At 47.7% G+C, this 20,813-nt stretch overlaps 1 protein-coding gene across 4 annotated transcripts in view; it reads left to right on the plus strand.

Moving 5' to 3' along the window:
- The first annotated feature begins 966 nt into the window (after positions 1-966).
- The window catches only part of Acsl1 (acyl-CoA synthetase long chain family member 1), a 69,379-nt gene continuing 49,532 nt past the window's right edge, over positions 967-20,813 (plus strand). Inside the window, exon 1 of one of the 4 annotated variants that reach the window (XM_075986720.1) lies at positions 967-1,150. The gene's annotated coding sequence lies outside the window, so the exon portion shown is untranslated. Of the gene's footprint in view, positions 1,151-1,670; positions 1,980-13,172; positions 13,193-18,211; positions 18,426-20,813 lie in introns of those variants that run through there. The other 3 variants (XM_075986725.1, XM_075986726.1, XM_075986724.1) reach the window with 3 other exon arrangements.

The raw sequence follows: 20,813 nt of genomic DNA on the forward strand, positions 1-20,813 counted from the left end.
GCTCACAGCCATGCGTGCACTTTTTCCCCAGTGAACCATCATCTTGCTGGCCTTTGGAAGTAAGCAAAAGGTCAGATCCACAGAGCCAAGGCTGAGCAGGGCAGACCAGCCTTTAGAATTTGGCCGGTGGACATCATCCTTGAGCAATGTCTAGTCTGCTCGCCACTCTAACTACCCCAGAGCCTGGGTCGTCCAGAGATGCCTTATGGCCAGGACATTGCAGAAGTCCAGTCTTCCTAGCCAAGGGCTGTGGCGAAACCTGGTGTGGGGACCGTGGTGAAACTGGATTAAAGGGGGTCGTGTGTATACCGGTGCTAAAGAAAAGATGGGGAATCTTTGGCCACCATGGTCTTTTGAAGCAAAGATGCTGGCAGAGAGGCCATGCCAAGCAACCAGCTGGGCAGAATGCTGAGGCTGGAAGAGCTAAAAGGTGCCTACAACATTCCAAAGCATCTCATTAACGGGGTTCAGGATATTTTGGAGTTAAGACACAGATTTACCCTTTGCCCTTCCTCAGATTCGTTGTGAAACTATGGGGCAGTTTGGGTGACAGCCTGGCTTTTGCTTGCTGACTACCTAGCGCGCTCTGGGACTTGAGAGAGGCCACGCCTACTGCGCGGCCTAAGAGGCGGGGTCGGCAGGACTGGGCGGGGCCTGAAGGGGAAGGACCGGGTTTTGAGGGGTGGAGAGAACGAATAAGGAGGCGGGGCCTGAAGGGAAGGCTTGGAGCTGATGGGCGGGGCCTGAGGGGAGCGGCGGGTCTGAGGGGATGGAGCAGGCTAGCAGGGCGGGGCTTAGGAGACGGGAATGGCGCTGGTTGGGCGGGGCCTGAGAGGAGCGGCGGGCCTGAGGGGGCAGGACGGGCTAGACCTGCGCCACAAGAGGGGCGGAGCCGGCGGGCGGCGGGGGGGGAGCGGGGGGGGGAGCGGCCGCGCTAGGATATGGGGAGGGGCGGGGCCTGAGGACGGGGCGGGGTGGCGCGGCGCGGCACGCGCACTACCAGCCGCCTGGCCCTGCTGCTGCAACGCCGGTGGCGCAGGCAAAGGAGCAGCTGCAGCCGCGAGTCCTTAAATAGCATCGCGACCCGGCGCGGGGCAGTTGGTGGACTGCAGTGACAGCCGCCTACAGGGCTGCCGGGGCAGCGGAGGAGGTGAGTGAGCCAGCTACGAGGAGGGGCCGCGTGTCGGCCAAGGCGACCCTAGCCGGGCCGACACTGGAGAGCCGCCCCGCGCGGCTCTGCGGGACGTTCCGCTTTTCCGGCCTGGCCTCCGCGGCCTCATTTCCCTCGGCATCGGGAGGCTCCGGGACCTCCCGGGCGGCCGCCGCTTCCGGTGCCCGAGCAGGGTTCCCCGCGGGCGCGGGCCGTGCGCGCGCGGCTGGTGCACCGCGGAGTCAGGGCGCGCCTCGCAGCACCGGTCCCTGGCTGGGGTGGCGGAGCCCTGCCCGGCTCAGGTGCAGAGAGGTGGTCCTGCCGGCTGGGGACCCGGGTGTCTCCGCCACCTCATCCCTCGTGCCCCTGAGGCAGGGGTTGTGAGGTGCGCTCGCACCGCGCGTGGAGACGGACTGTCCCGGTGCAGCTCTGTGACGTGCCCCTGCGCCGAGCGTTCGAGGAGGGTCAGAGGCAGCGCCCGGAGCCCGATGTCATAAGTAGAAATTCTCGCGGTGTCTCCAAGAAGAGCGCCCACAGCCACTGCACACAGCAGTGATGGAGTCATTGATTTTAGGCAATCTGGCTTTTAAATTTTTTTCAAATTAGGGAGCAAAAATGGTATTTATCACCTTGAAGCGGAGACAGCGAATGCTGATAGAGGACTTGAAAGAACACTTGGATTAGATCTAGGAACAGAAGCTCCATCTAATCAGTGCGTTATGCCAGGGCTTGCAGACCATCTTTCCACTCCACCCAAGCTCGTCATGGAGTCTAGTTAAGAATGGCCATTAAGAACATGTCTTGCCGAGACATTTAAGCTTCTTGGGACGTGAGTATTCCCTATAGGACTTGACATTTGCTTATGTTTCTGGTACACGTTTCAACATGTAATCTGTAGTTATCCCAATGAGAATTATTAGCATAACCCAAACAAACAAAACACATCCAAACGCTTCTAATTGTTCTGGTTCTCTTCATGTGTCGGTGACTGCGAAGCCCACCTAAACTTAAAAGTTTGAACCTGTGGTCTGCAGTGGGCAGGCTTGAGAACACAGAAGAGCCAAAAGGAACCAACCGCTTGGAGCAACACGGTGAGGCGTGATAAGGGCAGTAAACAAACAGGGCCAGATCTTAGGAGATGTTCTTGTAGCTTCATCTGAGAAATCCCTTCTTGGTGTGAGGCTGGTTCTTCTGTGAAAGGTCTGCCTTGAGGTGAAAATGCGTCATGTGACTAGTGAAGGAAAACTCATAGCAACACACTTTATCGCCTCACCTCTTCTTCAACAGCCGAACTTAAAACAAACATACAAACAGAGCTCACCTCCCCACCCACGATTATAAGCGTTTGGACACATTTCCTTCCTGTGTCTGTTATTTACATTTTGTCCGTATTTTATTGTCTTGACAACCTGACTGAAATCTCTGGGCCTTACTAGTTTTGACATTTAACACATGCCATGTGACAAATGCAGGTAGGGGCAGGGTGTCTATTTATACCGTACAGGTCCTTTTTCAGCTCCCTCTAGATGTTCTGAGCTAAGGGAGGAATAATTAAGTGCAAACCAGCGTGCCACAGTGTGGTGAGTTAATGCCTTTAGCACACTTTGAGGTTTGATGTGGCTACCTAGTGCAGTGTGGGTCTGTGTTTAGCATAGGAGTCTGGGGAAAGATCAGGTGGTTTTGTCATTTACATATTTACATGGAGAGATTTTTGTCTTTCTCCCTGTGGCTTTTTCTTTTCTCTTCTTTTGCTAAGCTGTGGGATGACTACAGTAGGTTCTAGCTGTTTATACTTAGTCATTTCAGAGGGCCATGTTGTTTGTAAGATCAGTTTCATTTGTTGGATAAGCTCACCCTTGCTTCTTTGCATGCACCATCTCTTCTGACTGAATTCTATTTGAGCTACACCTTTAGAAATGTTTTATGGACAGTCTTATTTATATGATGCAGCGTAACCGGCCGTCGCTCGCTTTAAGGCAGCTTGCAGCTGGGGGTTTCCCAAAGCCTCTTTAATTAAGCCTGACTGTTTGGCCTCGCTAGATTAAGGTGCCTGAGTTTTCAGTGAAGGTCTTCGGTCCAAATTGGGCAAACACTTTAGGGTCGTGGTGTACCTTTGGCATTGTTGCCTGGAGGATGGATCTCCTCAGAGCTAATCTGAAGCCGTTGTGCTTGAGGTGAGGTTTCAGCATCCTAGTCCTTCGAGGGGCTTCTGAGAACGTTCAAGAAGCGCAAGCCCTGAGAAGTCGAAGCTGGACTTGATGAGCTAGACAGGAGAGGCAGTTTTGCCGGTGTCTGTGAGAGTACTCTGAGATGATAGAATGCTGGATGTCACGCCAAAGAAATTTTAGTTTGTGTGATCCTGGGGAGTAGGTAATATGGACAAGGGACAGAAAACTATCTCATAAACGAGCTGTGCGGATTCTTCTGCTTTGTCCTGCTGCTTATGATTTCTTAGCTGTCGGAGGCAGTAGGATTCCTTCAGTTGTAGCCTTCATGGAAGCAAGGTGAGGAGGCCTGAGGGTTGCAATCAAGTGGTCCTTTTCTTGTTCCTGACTGCCTGGGAGGGATATCACTTTCACCTGGAGGTATGTGAGGCCTGGATTCCCTTAGGATGGGGGGGGGGGGGCTGCCAGAGAGCAATATATGTCCTATGTCCTAAATCTGAGATTTCAAAACCAGTGGCTGGGTTCACATAGGAGCCTGGGTTCGTTCTCTTTATGGATTATTTGCTAGTGTTCAAGTAGTAAGTAAAAATGTGGAAGCTGTCTAAATAGCTAAATCAAAATGTAGTTTTACTTTTTCATATTATGAAAGTAATATATATATATATATATATATATATATATATATATATATATATATATGGGAGTTATACACACAGAGACACACATTTGATATTAAACAAGGACATACAAAAACTAAAAGCATTGAAGAAATTAAATCTGGGTTCATTTTCTTCCAGTTTTATGAACAAACTTAAATTTTTTTTAACTTTAGAACCTGTCCTGGAACTAGCTCTGTAGACCAGGCTGGCCTCGTACTTAAAGATCTGCCTGCCTCCGCCTCCTGAGTGTTAGGAGTCAAGGCGTGCGCCACCACTGCCTGGCAGAAAAGTAATTTTAAGGCATATGTTGTCATTTGAAGCTGAACATTTTGACTTTTTTTTAATTAACCTTTATTTTTATTTTATGTGTATGGGTAATCTGTCTGCATGCATGTTGTGCAGTGTCTGCAGATTTCTAGAAGTTGTAGAAGGCGGCTTTGGATCTCTGGGGACTGCCTTGAGGATGCTGGGAATCAAACCCGGGTCCTCTGGTAGAGCAACCTGTGCTTGTAAGTGCCAAGCCATCTTTCCAGCCAGACAAGTCATTTTTAACCCCCCAAATCGGTTACACAGTGATCTTCCCCTTGGATGTGTGTTATTTTGAACAGGACTACTTTTAACTTACTCATTACTCTCTCTTTGTTGATTTCAGAACAGTTTACCAAGCTCTTTTCTCTAGTTTAACAATATGCATGTTTAAAATAAGACATTTTCTTTCATTAAAAACTCTCATGGTTTTATAACTGATTTGAAAATTATGAATGAATGAGTTTTAATGGGCTTTCAGGTTCATGTATTTTAGTGGGAACTGTTGAAATAAGGATTTCATGCTTCAAAAGATGAATGGGAAGAAGCGAGTGCATCAGAAAAGTGTGCTTTGCCTTTCAGACTGTTTCCCCATTTGGGGTACGACTTCTGATAAACGTATTATCTACACATTCGCAGGGCTATGGCTGCCGTAGAAATTGGCACTCTCCACTCGGGGTTGTTGTAGGAGACATGTCTGGAGCCATGAGGCTAGAACAACGTTGATTAAGCAGAGTTAAGGAAAGCTGAAGCAGGGCTGGACTCTCCCTTTAGGCTCAGCTGTCAGTCCGCGGAGCAGGACCAGTTTAGGGACAGGAGTGGTGACAATACCAGCCAGTAGAATCGGATGTTAATTCGTTGGTTTCCCAGCAGTTCTGGGAGGCGCGTCCTAGGCTCTGACACTGGTTCTCATCCTTTCTAATGCTGCGACCCTTTAATACAGTTCCTCATGTGGTGGTCACCTCCAACCATAGCAGTATTTTTGTTACTACTTCATAGCTGTAATTTTGCTGCTGTTATGCACTGTCATGTAAATATCTGATTGCAGGATGTCTGATACACGCAAGCCCTATGAAGGGCTGTTCTACCTCCCCACCCACAAAGGGCTCTCTACTCAGAAGTTGAGAACTGCCACTCGGTGACATTTACAGATTAAGTTGCTCAAGGCAGGATTTGAGCCTAGGCTGCTGCCTGGCTTTGGGGCCCGTGTTCTCGAATGCTTCCCGCGCATGTCTCTTTGGAGCTAGGATCCTCAGGCCTGGGAAGTTCTACTCTACTCATCTAGTAACAAAGCAAGCCAGGTTCTCGCTTTCTGTCTCACTTACCCTCCGCTGTGAATGTTCTCCTCCTCACATGGAGGTTCCCAGAGGTAACAGCTTGTTTCAGCATAGTGTAGTATGTGACCGAGATCATTGACTGCATAGCTCTGACTTTCTGGAGAACTGAAAAGTAATTAAAAATTGAAAATCCTCTGCCTTTGAACTAGGTCTTGGAAGCCTAGCGCACAGCCGGGGGTGCGTGATCAGTGCAGAGTGTTGGAGACCGCAGTTGGAACTGGTCCTTAGCATAACACAGCTGGTGGAGCCCAGCACTCTGATAAGAGATTCACCTCTCTGTAACACATGGGTTTGCTCTCGGCTGTGTATTTGGGGAGCACTTTTACCCGCTTCTTGGCACGGTGCGGAGGTAAGGTTGAAAACGTAACAGACGAGAGAATGGAATCCTCTATCTTCGGAGCTTGCAGGCACTGTGGTATTGCCCAATGGTCTTGCGTCTCTCCCGGTTAAAGTACGGAGCTGGCAGCCGTGGGCTCAATATAACAGGGCTGCTGTGGATGAAGGCAAGTGTGATGAGCGGTGGTAGAACCACGCATGGTCACTTCTGTCTCTGGACACCCCAGTGTCCCTTCAGACAACCCCCGGCCTCTGAAATAGCCTGGCTTCTCATCTCACTGCTGCAGTCACTGTGGCCAGACAAGGTTACACAACCTGCCTTCCCCTCTGGCCAGTGTCTGCCCCTAGTGTTGTCCTGAGACTCAGTCAGCCAGCGAGTTTCTACTTAGTGTAATCCACTCTCTGCCCAACACTTCCCAGCATGCACCTGTATTCTTCTTACATTCTTAGTAAGCTCAAAGTCTGCTATCCCCCATGTTGACAGAAATTGCCCTTTTTAAGAAGAAAACCAAGAAGAAACAAATCTGAACACGACAGCACCTGTAATTCCAATGCTTGGGAGGCTGAGGCAGGAGAATCACTGTTAGTTGGAGGTCAGGCTGAGCTACATAGTGAGTTTCAGGATAGCCTGGACTAGATAATGAGACCCCATCTCAAAAATGAAAAATAAAAAAAGGTGATGTTGGTTAAAACAGGAGGTTTTTCTGAAGCCGATCTCCAGTCTTTAGTTAGCCTCTCAAGGGCTTCCACAGCCTGGCTCTGGTGTGCTGTTTTTTCTGCCTGTCTCAGAGCCCCATGAATTGGGACACTGGGACAAGACACTAGGCACGTGGGACTGGAGGCTCTGCAACCTAAGACTCCGTCAGTTGTCCAGATACCTGAGCTGCTAGCCTGTATCCTGGAAGGAGGCGTAGGCGTAGGCACAGGCCTCGAAAACCCTGTGTCTGTATCTCCATGGGTCTTCCTATATTGTTGATCATTTTCTCCACCTTTTCCTCAGAGAGCTGTTGCTCAGTGGTACCTAATGTGACTCTGTTTTCAGACTCTCATTCATTGGAACCTTGGGTTCTCTGACAAGCAGCAGGGATGCCCCAGCAACCAAGGTGGTGGCTAAAATGTTGACATATGTCTATACCAGTTAAAAATGGCTTAGTCTCAAGTGTCCCAACCCCTAGTTCAGAAACTGGAATCTCTTTCAGTGGCTGTTTAATATGTTGTAAGCCTTCTGCCTCTGACTTGCAAGCTTCATGGTATGGGTGTGTATCTTTCCTCCTCATCCGAGCATTTCAACCATTCTGTGTCCTCTACTGTGACCTCTAGGTAAGAAGGGGACTTGGTCACTGTCATTTCTATATTTTCAGAAATGTTCCTGGGCCCTGGAATGGCCCATAGAAGCAAGGCATTGGCCTTGACTTGTGTCCCCAAACCCAGTCCGTGGGCGCGGTCTGCTTATTCTCCTGTACTCTCGAAACAATAGCACCCAGCTAGTGGGCACCTGGTCCTTGCTTTGATTCTTAGTGCCACCAACCAACTAGAGTCTGCCTCCTCCAGCGTAGACAGTGAAGGCTTTTAGTTAAAACAAAAAACAAACAAACAGAAAAGAGGATGGAGGTGCTGGGAAGAAAGGGATAGCTCTGACCCAATCCTTCCTGCACAGAAATAGTCATGGCTCCCCACAGTCAGGCCCCAGGTCTCTTTTTAAGCTTGTCTGTTGGGGGCTTCTGTAGCATGGCTTCAGCATTTCATACCGTGCCTTACCCCAATAGTCCCTTCGTAGTGTCTTGATTGATCAAAACTGGGAGGCATAAGCAATAATGGAGAGGGTACCTGAAATGGCCTTGCCCTGTAGTCAGATTGATGGCTATCTTAAATGTCACCATAGAACCTTCATCCAGTAACTGATGGAAGCAGAGGCAGAGACCCACAGCAGAGCACTGAGCTCCAAAGTTCAATCAAAAAGTGGGAGGAGTGAGAATACGAGCAAAGAGGTCAAGACCATGATGGGGACACCCAGGGAAACAGCTTACTTGAGCTAATGAGAGCCCTGGAACCAGCATAGGACCAAACTAGGCCCTCTGAATATGGGTGACAGTTGTGTGGCTGGTGCAAACTGTGGGACCACTGGCAATGATGACAGGATTTATCCCTACTGCTTGTACTGACTTTTTGGAACCCATTTTCTTTGGAGGGATACCTTGCTCAGCCTAGATATAGTGGGGAGGGCCTTGGTCCTCCCTCAAAGCAATGTGCTAGACCTTGTTGTCTCCCCATGGGAAGCCTTACCCTCTCTGAGGAGTGGATGGGGGTGGGTTGGAGGGAAGGTGGAGGAGACAAGAAGGGAGGGGGTGGGAACTGGGGAACTGAGATTGGTATGTAAAATGAGAAAAGAGGGTTTTAAAAAAATAATAATAATTAAAAAAAAAGGCCCCTGACAATAAGACTCATTATCTACTCTGCTAAACTAGATTTTAGCAATTAGGATCAAGGAGTTGAAAATCTGTGGACCCAAACGCATGTTTCCTGGAGGTGAACTTTGGGTTTAAGAACACAGCTCAAGGGTTTCTTTCCTGTAGTTCAGCGGGCATGAGAAACAGGTGGTTCTGGGCTTCTCAGGATGTGAGAGGAGATTAGTGTCGAATTCTAGATAATCTTGCATAACTGTACCAGAGCCGGCACTTACCTGGTATTCCCACTTTAAAGGTGTGCCTTGTTTCCCTGCCAGGAGAACATTGGTCAAATAGGTCTCTGTTCCTTCTGTGGGACATTGTACCTCAGGCAATCTGTGAGGCATCCTGGCATGTGGAGCTGACAGGGACCTCTCAGCTCCACAGGGCACCCGGAGAGGACAGATCCAAAATCCAGAGGGTATAACTGAGCAGTCCAGAGCCCTGGGCTAGCCTCAGAAGACAATGCCAGTCTGGTTTTCTTTCATGACATGACCTGGAGATGAATTCAGGGACGCAGAGTGTAAGCAAGGTAAGGATCCTTGGCGTTGGAGCTAAGGCTGAAGCTATAGGGTTCCCAACCCAGGGCAGATTTCCTCAAGCATGGCCAGCCTCTGAGGTTGGCATGACTCTGTGTCCTTAATTCTCCTTGTTCCAGACCAGCCAGCCTAGTCTTGTAGCCTGCTGACAGTCTCCAGCATACCTCTTTCCATCAGCAGGTGATGGTGGTGTCTTTATCCCGTATATTGTAGTCCCTTTTGCAGGCTTTTAGATGTGGCAGGCATTCAGGGGCTTATGTATATTTGCCCATAGGAAGGAACTGGTGGCAGCTCTGACAGAAACGGGTGAACCTTGCCAGGCAGTTGCCAGAGAGGATGGTGTCTGATAAGGGTTGCGTTCACTCTTGGTTGGGGAGCAGCTAGAACATGTGTTAGGATGCAAGATGGAAATATTAAAAATATTATAGACGCTTTTTAGTCTTTCTTTAAATCCAGATTTGATTCATGGCTACAGAATATTTTGGGGAATATTTTGAGTATGGTTGATGAATGAAAGCAGGTGTGTCTATCCGTCACTTAGTGGGATGGTAGAATAACTGAAAACCAGAAAGTTGTCTCCTCTGCTGCCAGCTTGGCAGTTGAGCTCCAGGGACCACCTTTTAAACGGTGACTCAGTTCAGCCGAGGGGGAAATAAACTGAAGCTTCTCTCTGGAACTAGGTTCTGAGCTGTGTCAGAATGCGCGTCTGACTTCAGGGGAGTTAGAAAAAGCCAGAGTGCTTGGATTTTGTCCTGTAGACGTGGTGGTGTGCAAGCCTCCATGAGACAGATCCTTTACTTTCTCTGTGGTTTACAGCCGTCTCCCGAGGCTTGGGCTGCCTTGGTATATAGTGGGGAGTGGAGGCCAGTGCATATTTGCTGGTTGAGTCCACGGACCTTTTCCTTGCATGGACACTAAATACTGTGCTGGATCGGCTGCTTCAGGTCAACATTGAACTTGGCTCCCTCTGTTTAGGTCTTTGGGCTATTGGCAGGATGCGTTACATGTGCCAGTTCGGTTTACCGCCATCCCACACATAGTTTCTGCACCTATAGAGTCAGAGTGTCTCCTGAACGACAGGATATGTGGAACTTGCTTTAAAATATATATGTATATAGTTTTTAAAAAAGAGCATAGTAAAACAGTATTAGCAAAATGTTAGCTGTGATTGAAGCTGACTGGAGGATATAGGTACCTGGTAATTTTATTGTACTATGTGGACTTTTGAATAGATCGGGAACTTTTGTAGCATGAATTTAAACTGGGAATGTAAAGATCCCAAACTAATGTAGCTTGTTTACTCCAAGCAGGTAACAGCCAAACTTGGCATTTAGTTGTTTTTTTTTTTCCTGTCCTTTAAATAGTAAGCCATTGTTCTGTAATCTTCCGTAACTTAGATTTTTTTTCTGTGTTTAGCTTCCCTAAGCCAGTCACCTCTTATGGTTACCTGAACTCTGTAATTTTAGCTAGTGTCCCATGGTGTCACAGATCCCTCTCATGCCTCCTCATACAATGAGCAAAGTCTTGCTTAATCTGTTCTCTGTTTCACCTGTTGCTTTTTCCAGCACCGCTAAGTGCCTTCCACAAAGACACAGGGGCCCATGTTCTTTAAAGGTCTATTCCCTTCCCAGCTTTAAAATACTTTAAAGATTCCGTTTGTTTCTGCTTTGTAAGTTACCCGTTGAGGTCTGTTAATCTTCAAGGGTGACTTCCCTGACCTTGTGAGTGGCTGTTCTTCCCCCAGTGGGAGTCCGTATTTGTATTCAGTTGGCAACTCACACTGTGTTGGGCTAGGCCATTTCTCTAGCTGACCGTTCCTCTGAAGCCTTGTTCTATTTTAAGAGGTGTGAGTAACCCTACCCAACGTGTGCCCTCTTGAGCCTTCTTATCCAGGTCACTGCTATTTGATAGCTGTGACCTCTGAGTCGCTGGGCCTTGTGGGCTCCTTGAGGACAAGGGCTGAGTCTATTCTCTCTCCCATCCTGACCTAGGCCCCCTGCAAGGACATGGCTGTCTCTGTAAACTAAGCACTCCGGGGTGAAGATGAGCCTCCAGTAGCTATTCCATAACCGGCTGACAGGAATAGTGACCTAGGAGAGAAATCCAATCTCCTGGTCACTGAGGCTGCCATTTCCTAGCCTGCCCCTAACTGCCTCTTGCAAGGCTCCTGCTCCCTCCTTGCTCCCCATATGGTCTGGTTTTCATGGCACTCTCCCTCCCCCTACCTGTCTTTGACTGTTTAGATTTGGCTCAGTTCCACCTTGGCCTCTGCACAGCCCTCTGGTCGCCTCCAGCCTATACATAGAGTGTTTTCTCCCCTCCAGATGCCTGCAGCCAAAAAGCCCTACCACTTTCTTCCTTCCTACCCCGAGGTTATCTGCAGCAATCTGCTGTATGGTTAGCTCCTGCAGGTGCCTTTGCCTTCACTGTTCTCCTGAACTTGTGGAAGGTGGAGGAAACATTGCTAGGGCTTCATCCTCCTGGCAGTGACCTTCTGTTTGCAAAGGGCTAATGAAAAAATTTTATTTCCCTCCAATGTGCAGGGTATTGTTTGGTTTGCAGTGAGGCCCTCTCTGAAAGGACACTTGTGTGGAAGTTGCTCGGAGGGCTGGCAAGGGCTTGCGCCAGGGCCCAGCTCAGGACAGACAGGGAAGGCTTAGCTGTGTTTTCTGGAAGAGCTTTATAGCCCATCTGTCACTCCTTAATAGGGCAGGTTACCAGTCTAAAGCCTTGTGTAGCAGCTGGAAAATACTTAAATACAAAAGAACATTAACCAACCCGAGCCTGGCCATATCTTATTTATCCTGAGAATTGATATGGCAAATTTTGTGTTATGCATTTATAATTAAAAAGCTGGTGGGGGAGTCAAATGTAAAACATAATAAAATAATAATGTTTAATCACTGTCTTCCACTATATATTACTTAATACTTAAGAATAATACTTAAGGGGGTTGGAGAGATGGCTCAGAGGTTAAGAGCACTGGCTGCTCTTCCAAAGGTCCTGAGTTCAATTCCCAGCACCCACATGGTGGCTCACAACCATCTGTAATGAGATCTGGTGCCCTCTGCTGGCCTGTAGGCACACATGCAAACAGAACACTGTATACAGAATAAACAAATCTTTAAAAAATAATAATACTTAAACACCAAGTTCTATGGCCTACTACCATAGAACTGCTAGATTTTTATGATTTATTTTTCTTCATAGGTTGTAGGGTGTGTGTGTGTGTGTCTGTGTGTGTATGTAGGTGACTACCTATGTCCACAGAGGGCAGAGGTGGTGTGTGTCTGTGTGCCTGTATGTGAGTATTTGCAGCTGACTGCCAGTGTCCACAGAGGCCCAGAGGGATATGTGTGTGTGTGTGTGTGTGTATGCATGCATGTATGTGTTTGTGTTTGTGTGAGTGTGTGTTTGTGTCTCTGTGTGATTATGTATAAGTGGCTGCTGATTCCTCAGAGAGCAGAGGTGTGGTATTATGTGTGTGTGTGTGTGTGTGTGTGTGTGTGTGTGTGTGTGGTGTGGTGTGTTTGTGTGTATGTGTGCATGTGTGTATTTGTGTGTGATTATATACAGGTGGCTGCTGATTCCACAGAGGGAAGAGGTGTGGTATATGTGTGTGTGTGTGTGTAGATGGCTGCTTATGTCCACATAGGGCAGAGACATTGGATCCTCATGATGCTGGAATTCCAGGTGGTGCTGGGAACAGAACTTGATATGTCCTTAATCACAGAGCCATCTCTCCAGCTGAGAATTGGTGACTTTAAAGTTTTCCTCCAGTACCTGTTACCTGGGGTTTCAAGGTATAGGTGGAAACCTGTTGATTTGATCTTGGTGACAGGAAGACTCCACCATCTTTTCATCTTGCAGGGGCTCCCATGGCCTTCTTGACACAAAGAGAAGCAATTTTCTGCCATTCCCATTCCTTCCTTTGTGCGTACTATAAAGCTCGCACTGGCAGAGGCCCTTCTCCTGACCACACAGCTCGTCTGGGCACAGCCAGTACCTGGAATGGGATGCTTTTGCATTTGAGCCCAGGATTCTTGCCACATTTCTGTGCTGTGTAATTCCCTAGTCACTACTGGACGATATGGGCTCTGGGCAGAATACCTGAAGGGACCTCGAGGATTGGCTAGGTCCCCTTCTGAAACACAGGGACCTTCCCTCCTCCTTTCTTCAGGCCCTCAGTGAAGATGCTTCTTACCTACCTGGGATCCAGCCCTGGCTGTGGTAAGAGGCAGGGAGTCCCTTCACTGGTAAGTTGTTCTCCCTTCTCATGGTGGAGTTCCTTACCTATGATTTCCTTTGTAAAGTGGAGGGTCTATCCTTGTGGGTTATTTTTGTAGCCAGGGGAGCTTTATTTTCTCCTCTACCTGCTACAGTAGCAGGCTGTACTTATGTTGCCCAACATGGTGAGACCGTGATGTCATCCTCCTCAACCTCCAGTCTCGTAGACGTAGCGAGGACTCATCCTTGGGTCAGGTATCATCTGATGTAACATCCCTGTCAGATGCAGCCGATGACAGGAAGTTTAACTTCAGAAGCCTCTTGTGTCTGCTTCCTTAGGAAGAGTTAGGTGTCTACCCATTCTGTCCACTGGAGCTGACTGACTGAGGCAGCCCCTTCTGTCCAAGTCCGTTTTCTTCCCTAGCCTTCGTCGGTAAGCATGCCTGCTTTGTTAAGATGTCTGTGCAGAAATAGGACAGTGTTAAGTCAATTAATATTCTACTATCTTATTAGCTTATGTTAATTATATGTAATGGGTTTATTATGATATTGTTATACATGTATGTAATATGTTGTAATTGTAGCCACTCCTCCCACCCTCTTTTGTCTCCTTCCCACTCCCTTTAATCCCCTTCCTCTTTCCAATTAGCCCCTCTCCTATTTTGCTATGTTTTCCTGACCCAGTGAGTTCCATTAGTATCATTTACAGGAATGTGGTTTGTTTACAAGAGCCTGAGCGCCTCACTAAAGGCAATACCACTGATGAAAATACCCCCTGTCAGATGTTATTCATCTATGTATTAAATAAATATGAGGACAAATGGAATAATCTTGCTTCCCTTAGGGATCTTCTTCAATCCATCTGACTCAGGTTTAACCTGCTGTCCTACATAAAGGCCTTCACATGACCTAGGCGTCTTCCTTAGGAGTCCCCAGACAGACAGATCTTTGTGTCTGTGTGGGCAGGGAGGGGGCAGAGAGCTAGTTGTTGTGTTGGCTCTGTGACTGACATGTGCTCCGGGGAATGCTGGACAGGTCCTCTAGCCAGAGGGCCGCCCACCCAGCCTTCTCAGTGTCTGGAGGATGCTCTCCTCACCACCGCCCTGTGCTGCTCAAGCTCCAGGGTGGGAAGCCCAGTGTTTCTCTGGTTTGCCGGATGCTGTTTTCTCATAGAAAACTCACCTGGTGCGGCACCCTGGGAGCCTCCCTTCTTCCTTGCTCCTGGAATCTGTGCTGCTGTGGGCAGCCTTGCCCGTCTTAAGCCGATGAGGAAGTCCCCTCCCCTATGTGCCCTAGGACTGTTCTGTTGGTGCTGACTAACTTCTCAGGAAGCGAAATGGTTGGAGAACTAGAAAACAGCGTGGGAGTGGGCAGGAGGACACGTTTATGCAGACTCCAGCTGCTCCGGATCCCCGGGCCCATGGAACTTACTCTCTGCCATAGGGACATGAGACTCTGCAGATGGGAGGAAGAGGAGGCCTGCTGAAGTTTGGGAACACCTTGGACAGCTCTGTCCTGTTCAGAGTCACTGTCTATAAGTGTCTCTTCCAGGGATGGCAGTAAGTCCATAGTAAGCATCTCAGAGGGTCACTTACTCCGCGGGAAATACTCAGTAAATAAGTCCTGTTTTGGTCTGGGCCCTATGTGAAGCACCAAGGTAGGAGCAGAAGAAACTACAGCTAGTGCCACCGACCAGGAGTGTAGAGCAGGAAGTACCAAGTACACCTCTCAAAGGCCACAGAAGAAGTATCCTGGAGCTCACTTGGAGGATGAGCTATTTATCAGTGAGGCCATGCTGGAAGAATTTGTTAGAGAAAGTGCCCTCTGGCCTGTTGGGGTAGGATTTGGACATCAGAAAACAGGCCTCCCTGGGGAAGGGAGCCAGTGACGAAAGGAGGTTCAGAGCAGGCCCAGGCTGGAGGGGAGGTTTTCTTTAGGAAAGGCTGGGAGGGTGGGTAAAGGGCAGGGACAGGTGCTCAGAGGGGAAACTGAGGCAGCAGTACACTGTGGCACCTGCTCCTGTGTTGTTGCAGTCTGTGGACGAAGGCTTCGGGGACCACCTCCCAGTCTCAGACTCTGGCGCTGTCGCCGGCTCACTTTTCATCAGGCCCCAGAACTCAGCTCTCCGACGCCTTATCCTTTATCGCCAGTTGTTTACCAAATCTCTGCTTTTTATAAATCATTTAGAATTTCCCTTTGGTCAGAGTTAGCCTTTGAGCTGTTTAGAAGTGAGCAGTGGCCTAGTGGCACCGAGTTGAGTTGTACAAGCGTCACCACCGTCAGCCCCACACTTTTCATGGCCCCATACAAACCCCTGCAGCTGGTGGGCAGCATCTCCCGTCTCCCTACTCTGCTCCCAGCCCCCCCCCACCCCCATGACCTCTGTTCTACTTTCTGTCCGCAGTTCACCGATCCCGCATGCCTCATGTAGATCAGATCACGTTCGTCCTTTCCTTTGGCCTATTTCACTTAGACGGGTGTTTGCTACACTCGTTCATATCACCTCTGTTGTGCTGTTTTCCTGATTTTCTTCAAAAGGCTGAATGCTCATCTGTTGTGTAGATGCCTATGCACACCACAGCCTGCTTATTCCTTCATCTGAGATGGGCATTTGGGTTCAGACACTGGCTTTTAAAGTGTTGTGTGTGAAGGCTTTTTGTCATTAGCATTATGACCTCCCACCCCTGCCTGGCTTCTAGTTCCTTCACCTGCGTCACAGCTCTGACCGCTCAGAAGTCCAGAACCTTGACTTCAGCCGGGGTTTTGACTACGCATCTTCTCTTGAGTGGAACAGGAGCAGGGGATGTCCTGTTCTTTGGATTTTTGGCAATAACCACCTCATGCAGTAAAGAAAGGCCATGATGAAGATCACATTTAGTCTTGTGTGTAATTGCATAGTCTGGGGCTCAATACGCTCACTGTAAGTTCTCAGCGGGCACTTGACTCTTAGCGGTGGAGCTTGGGCTTGGAGAGATGGCTCAGTGGTTCAGAGCACACACTGGCTGCTCTTCCAGAGGCCCCCAGGTTGGTTCCCAGCACCCACATGATGGCTCCAATGGCTCAAGGCATGTACATGGCACACATACCTCCATGCAGACAGACAGGCAGAACACTCACACACATAAAATAAAAATAATAAATTTTTAAAAATCATGACTCAACTGATGTCCCCGAATACCTTCCTTCCCCTCTCCTAGCCACTTTAACTCTGTCAGTAGTGTTAGACCTAACTAGGGAGTTGCTTCTTATTGTCTTGTCTCTGTCCCCCACCCTTTTAAGGGTCGTGCAGCTTCCCTTCAGGCCCACTGTCTCTTGTGCAGCTGCCTTGATTTACCCCCTTGTGTCTGTGTTCCCAGTCTCAAGAGCAGGTCTGAGTTTTTCTCAGTTTGCCTAATGGTTTCTCTAAGTAGGAAGTGATTCTGTACTTGATTCCAAGGGCAGGGTTCCCTCCAGTCCCTTCCTCAGTCTTCATGTGAGAAACCCATCAGTGCTCTCATGTGAGGTGTACGGCCAGCCATCTGAGCGCCGACAGGTAGAGCAAACACCTGCTCCTGACGCCAGTCTTGGGATCTTGTCAAATAATGGATGGGCTGTTTGTAATGCATAGAAAAATAACACACGCTAGCTAATTCCTTTTTGGTGTTTGACCTTCCGAAGAGAAATGTTGACTATTGCTGTAAGAGGCTTTGAACATCACTTTAAAGCAATCAAGGTTATAAATATGGATTCATAATCAAATGTATTCCTGTAACCTGGGGGGGCTTTTAGTGATAAATGCATACATGATTTCAAAATCATTCAATTAAAGTAAGTTAAATTCAAGAGAAGAATATGAAGATACTTCACAGAAAACTGTGGAACCCAAAAAGGTGGTCTGAAAAGATGCCTCAGAGCTGGGCATGGTGGTATAGTTCTGAAGTTCCAGAACTCTGCTAGGGAGGCTGAGGCAGGAGGATTGAGGCCAGCCTGGCTATATAGCAAGATCCTCTATGATTGATAGATAGATAGATAGATAGATAGATAGATAGATAGATAGATAGATAGATAGATAGATAGATAGACAGACAAACAAGCCTACGTAATATTTCCAAAGTAATTTAGTTTGTCACTTGGCTTATTTATATATGAGTTTAATGAATATGGAGATTATTATGAACAGATGTTTGATCAGTCCCATCCGCATCTCTAAAATTTTATCTTTTCAAGTTAATGTACTATATTTGGGAGATTTTATTGGGGGTATTGCATATGTGATTGTTGTGACCTACAGCCTACTATTATGGCCTTTACTCTTACTGGATAAAATAAGTACCTCGTTGTATTTGAACACCTCATTGTATTTGCTTTTAAATGTTTTGTGTGTTCAGTTCTTCCTATGAGAACTTTGGGTGGAATGGGCAAGAAGCCTGAGTATAGAAGTACTCAGCTTGACTCCGGCTTTCATAAATCAAGTTTTTAAAAGCAAGACATCTCTGTTTTGTTTCTCCTTTTTAACCCTTCCTGGAAATTAACTTGTTCATCCACGGGATCAGTCATTTAAATGAAAATGAAAGCCCCATTGGTCTAAGGTGCATTATACTTGGTTGAGAGGAAAAGCCCTAACGTGGTGTGTGACAATGATGGATGTTCTGTGGATCCCCTTATCTTTGTGCAGAGGATCCCAGGGTCACCCAAGTAGTCCTCTGGGTTGATGGAATGGGCCAAAAGAACTGAGCATGTTGGAGATTCCTATGATATGGCATTTGGCCAGCAGCCCCTGCCTCCCCTCTGCTGGCGACTCTTCTTGTCTCTCAGGGCATTGGTTCCTAGGCGGTGGCTTAAACAAATCTAGCTTAGGTGGTGTGCCAGGCCGGGTTAAGGAGCACGACTCCAGTGACTCCGGAGTGGCAGACTGAAAGAGCAGCAAATGGCCTCACTGCCACTTTCTTGTTCCTCCTGGGGCCTGGGCTCTGCCCAGCTAGTACAGGACAAAGGGGGCACTTTCAGCCCTGTAAATAGCTTCTTGTGTTAGGGGAAGGAGGTGGGGCAGGGAATGGCAGCATCGTGCCAGCTTGGCTTGCTGCATTAAGGAAAGATGTCAGGACTTCTCAATTCGCTGCTGCTGTCAGGCAAGTGTGCAATTTGTGTGGGTTTGTTTGAGGTCTGCATTCCTAGTAGAGCATTCCATCAAACTGCTGTTACTCATATTGGCGGAAGCTCGAGGAACGGCGGAAGGAGAGAAACACAAGGCTCTAGATCACTTGGAGAGAATAAAATGCTACTGTAAGTAAAAGAATTTTACTTTGCAGAATTGCAGGCGCTTGTGCACGTGTGCACTTGTGTGTGTTTGTGTGTGTGTGTATTCACCCTCAGTGTCCCTAAGGGGAATGATGCCCTTGTGGGTCACCTCTGGCTCTGAACTATTTTTTTTATAATGCAAACACAAGAGTCACCTTTGTGTACAGTGGGCACGGAACCCACATGCAGAGGCCAGGGAGACAGGATCAGTGGTAGGTAGCATTTATGTAAGACACGGAGAGTTCACATGGGCTTCAGATTTGGGGTTCTCCTAACACCAAGCTAGAAGGACCTTTCTGTCCTGTTCTCATAGTTCCTAACTTAGAGCAGCTAAAGGGGACTGGAAGTCCGTGTGCAGCTAACCATGTATGTGTTCTCAGAGAGCAGGTCGGGGCAGCCAAGATGAAGAGCCATTCATATGACTTGGGTTTAGAGTCAGGTTAGTGTCTCGTTCTGACAGACACCCCAGAGAAGCCTTTTTCTATTTCTGGCTCTGGTTTTCCTCAGGGTCATTTTACTATTGTGGTGTCCTAGTGAGATGGAGAATATGACAAACTCCCTGCAGCTCAAAGTACAGCTAAATGGTGATTCTGTTCAAAGCTTGGGCAGAGGGTGCTGGTGTCTCTGGGTTTTGACAGTTGTGCTACCCAGTTTTCATTGTTCCCCTGTGTTGCCTGTCTCTGCCCACATGTACCTAGGCATCCTCCACTCTTGCCATTCGCTCTGTTTGTAAGCCTCTCCTTGACTAGTAGTGTCCTGTCACTGCTGCTTGACTCTAGTGCTGGCAGCGTTTCAGACAAGCCAGCTGAACAAACCCTTTTTTTAAATATCTCGGTTTGCCATCTACTGTATTTCTGTATGCTACATGTATGTGGGGTCCAGAACAAGGTGAAGTCCCCTGGGGCTGGAGATATAGGTGGTAGTGAGCTGCCCAGTGTGGGAGCTGGAGAACTGAACTTAGGTCCTCTAGAAGAGCAGTGAGTGCTCTTAACTGCTGAGCCAGCAGCAGCAGCAGCAGCAGCACACACTTTCTGTAAGCAGAGAAGGAGGGGTACACAGGAGCATCTGCAGCCAAAGGAGCAGCTGGCCGTCAGCAAGTCTGTGTGTTCTACACTGAGACATGTGTCTTCCTAAGACTTTAAGCCAACTGAATCATGTTATTAGCAGATAGCCGTGTGATGTATGTGCCTGAGCTAAAAGTTCTGCTAGATGCTGATATGAAAATTTGTTTTTGAAAACAAATCCTAGAGAATTCCCAAAAGAATACCATTGACTTAAGAACACAATGTGTCTTTTAGTTTTAACCACTTATTAGGAAGTGTTCAAAACCTATCGAGGACTGAATCTTAAATATGGTAGCTATCATCATAGAACGGCCATTTACAGTGTCTCATTTCGTTTGACTGTAAGCCCACTTCCACGTTTAAAATATCTGACTACCTTTTCCTTAACAGCATTGAACTGAAGGAAGAAAGGTTTATAATGCTACCAGTGAATTTGGGTGGATTTAAATGCTTAGCATTACAGATCAGCACCTAATACCATGTTCTTGCATACATGCTATTAATATATAAGTCTCAGAAGATTTTTAAAACGTTTTTCTTCCCAGCCTTATTAAACTTTCTTTGCACGATGCACTCTCTATCTTAGCTGCCACTGCTTAAAATAGATAAGTTAGTCCCCTGTGTGTGCCTCTGTTTGTTTAGAGATGAATTGGTAGTCTCACTCAAGGATGTAATTCTGCTATATTCAACTCCTATAAATCCACACAATCTAGATGTTATGAAAATTACTCCCCAGACATTGGGGAGAGAAGAGGGCAAGGGATGGATAATGCTTCTTCAGACTCCGAATGGTGAAGGGCAATAAAGACAAGTGGAATAGAATGATTGGAAGTGAGGCAGATTTGCATGTTAGATCAGGAAGGTGGTGTGTATGCCAAGCTATAATACTGTTTGTGCAGTCTCAGTGACCGCTGCCAATAGGACCTGGGCCTGATTTTATCTGCTTATCCTGAAGTCTCAGCGTAGGCACTATTTCTCAGAAGGGCCCTTCTCGATGCCCAGTGGACTTTGCTCATTCCATTCTGTCCCTCATTAGATGGTTAACCCATTGAAAGGCTGACTTGGTCCTTTGCCCTGTCTTCCCAGTTCCTAGGTCAGTGGCACAGCCTGGGTGCTCAGATATGCAGGACAGGACGAGCTCAGCTCCTATGAATACATTGAGAACAAATACTCTCCGAGTGTATTTTGGTATCTTTCTCTCTGAGCTGTCTCATGGTGGTTAGACACACAACCCTGTATCTTATACTTCATTTCAGTGGTTGGAAAAAAAAAAACTTATCCATTGTCTTTTTTTTTTTTTTTATTGGGA

This window comes from Microtus pennsylvanicus, chromosome 9, assembly GCF_037038515.1.
Source record: "Microtus pennsylvanicus isolate mMicPen1 chromosome 9, mMicPen1.hap1, whole genome shotgun sequence".
In the NCBI taxonomy this organism is placed as follows: Eukaryota; Metazoa; Chordata; class Mammalia; order Rodentia; family Cricetidae; genus Microtus; species Microtus pennsylvanicus.